A 3,318-nucleotide genomic window follows, 5' to 3' on the forward strand; every position below is an offset into this window, starting at 1 on the left:
TATGTATATATATATATGTGTGTATATATATATATGTGTATATATATATATATATGTATATATATATATATATATATGTATATATATATGTATATATATATATTTATTTATTTCAATCTGTTTCTTCTTTGCTTTAGTGCTAGTGTAACTTTCGGAGTAAAAATTTAAAACAATAGTACAAAAAGTGTTTACACACTGTAACCTACCAAATCTACAGAATTAGCGACCAGGCGAAGATGTTGGAAAAGATGTTGGGTATTCCAACTTAACCTTTACACTTCAAGAAAGTATGATTTAGTAAAACGGAACTCATCAAAACTTCTATAGTTTATTGTTTATTTTATTTTGTTTAATTTATTGTTTATGTTCCTAATCGTATCCTTAAATATTTGTTTTCTCTAATTGTGTAATCTTGAAGTGAAATAGATCGTAATAATTATAGGAAACGATGAATAGGATTCAGTTCCAATTGGAAATTTTCAGTCCTCAACCGATTAAATGTCTGTGGCAAAATTAATGAAACTTGATGTGTTTGTGCTGTTCATTCGGAATTATTGGTCTTAATGACATGCAGTGTCTACTACGAGTTTAGGCCTTTACAATTACGACACAATCACTCAGCCTAGGAAAGTGCTATATCCTTATTCGTCCCTATCATCGCCACCGCCCATGTGCTATCGTTGTGGGCTAATCATGGTTGATTTGTAAGGTCTTAGGTTGTAGCCTATATTTGGTTTATTAATAAAAATAAAATGTATCTGTGAACCATTCTTAATATACGTAATGTTATTATAAAAAGCATCTTAATCGCTGATCTCAGTGTCTAGTATTTCGGACCACTACTCCAAAATGCTCAATGTTGTAGATAGAATGTTTGAGGTTTGTTACTGTAATAAAGCTCATGTGTACTTTTAAAAAAAACGCTTACACCTTTCGAGATGAGTTACGAGGGATTACCCCGGTGCACTGGTCCATTCATCCCCTGTTGTGGATAGACGAGAGTAGTTGGTACCGGTTTACCGGGTAGCTCAGAAAAAAGGCCATTAGGGAAGAAGTAAGTTACTGTAAGACATAGTCCACACCTCGAGACCGTTTCGGTATAAAGCGCTATATAAATCTAACTAGTCTATATTACATTAAAGATATATTGTCACTAGCTTGAAAATGACAAGATATCGTAAAACATAATTTTGAAATTAACATTTTGCAGTAACATACAAATTATTAACCTGTGATTGGAAGTGTTAATGGGTAAACATTTTATTTCCAACATCATCCAACGGTAAAAAGCCAATTACATGATGTCTTAAATACGATACTGTACATAAAAATATAAACAATTTTACAAAAAAATATTGCGAAGAGGAACATCCTAGGCTAAAAATTGCAGATACAAAAAATACAGATAAAATACAAAAAATATATAAAAACATACAAATGCAAAACAAGTGAATAATTAATTAATTAAAATGTACTATGAAATGGAATTGATAAAATTTACAAAAATATTGCGAAGAGGAACATCTTAAGCTAAAAATTGCAGATAAAATATACTGATAAAAATACAAATAAATATAAGTAAACATGCAAATACAGACAAAACACAGAAGACAGGTCCAACAGAAACACAGACAGAACAGAGCAATCAAAAACATAGCCAGACAAAACAGAAAAGAAAAAACACATAAAAATACAGACAGAACAGATGTGAGAAAAAAAAAGAAAGCACACACAAGACAAAACAATAAAAAACAAAGAAAAAGACCAAGGAGCAAAGGAATAAAGGAATTAACCCACCCACAAAATAAGTCACTTGGTATTACGAAGTAAAGATTGCGATAAGCTGGTTTTGAATGAACTAAGGCTCTGGTGAAAAACATCGATTAATGTAAAATTGTGATAAAGGTTATTAAAAAAGTTGGCAAAACGATGAATAAAACCATTTTTAGTGCAATTGACTCTGTTAAAGGGAACAAAAAATAGATCATTACGATGGGAACCGGGTCTATTAATCTTAAGAAGGAATAAAGAACATAAAGTAGTATCAAAAATAGAATTAACACATTTAAAAATCAAATATATTTCTCCTTTCACTAAGTGAAGGAAGAGTGTATGAAAGAATATCGTCATTTTTAAAATTATGATTTATAAAATATAAAAAAAATTAGACTGGACTCTCAATCCGATGGGCTTGTAAGACAGAAATAGAATTATAAATAACACTAGAATAATCAAAAATAGGTCTAACTAAAAAATGTAAAGATGCAATTTGGTTTTTTGGTTGAGGGTTTTACAATGACGCCAAAATACTCCGAGCAACCGGTTGCCTTTGCTGACAATGTCATCAACATGATGGTTGAAATTAAGTTTTGAATCCAAAAGGACACCAAGAACTTTTCGTACATAAACTCTGCTAATACAAGTACCATTAAGGTTATAATTAAAGGGGATTTTTTTTTAAAGAGTAATAGTCATGACGACAAATTTAGTGGGATTGAGAGATTCCAATAATGTTGGAATTTTTAAAAAATATTGTAATTTCTATGTAAGTTGGTAATTTTTATGTTCAAATCAAATAAAATCATTCTTTATTGCAACTCCCAAAAAGGGGTTGAATTTTACAAAAGCAGAATATCATTCAAAGCTAAAATATATTACATCAAAATTTAAAATCAATTCAACAAAAAGGACCCACATCACAGAAACAAGTTCAGTGAGAAATAAGGTAAACAAAAATATTATTATTATTTATATTATTATTATTAGTAGTAATAATAATAATAATAATAATATTATTATTGTTATTCAACAAAAAGGACCCACATCACAGAAAGCACTACGACTCCAACAGACCACTTTACCTACTTGAACTCCTTCCTAAATATGTCTCCATATCCTCCCTCCGTTCTTCAGACCTTAATTTGTTAATTGTTCCTAGACCAAACACCAAATCCTACGGCCACAGATCATTTTTATTTTCAGCTGTCACACTTTGAAACTCCCTCCTAAAACATATTACCGACTCAACTTCAGTTGCTATATTTAATACTAAACTCAAAACCCACCTTTTTAACATTTTGAACATGGCTCAGCGCCTTTTGATTTTTACTTCGGTTTAGTGATATTGGCGCTTAATTAAAATTATTATTAATTATTATTAACAAGGTAAAACAACAAGTTCAGTGAGAAATAAGGTAAACAAAAATATTATTATTAATTTTATTATTTTATTATTTTTATTATTATTTTTTTAAATTTTTATTATTATTATTATTTTTTTTTTTTTTTTTTAATTATTTTTATTATTATTATTATTAT

The sequence above is a fragment of the Anneissia japonica genome, unplaced genomic scaffold, assembly GCF_011630105.1.
Source record: "Anneissia japonica isolate Jap-2015-1 unplaced genomic scaffold, ASM1163010v1 scaffold199_len4679917_cov187, whole genome shotgun sequence".
Lineage (NCBI taxonomy): Eukaryota > Metazoa > Echinodermata > Crinoidea > Comatulida > Comatulidae > Anneissia > Anneissia japonica.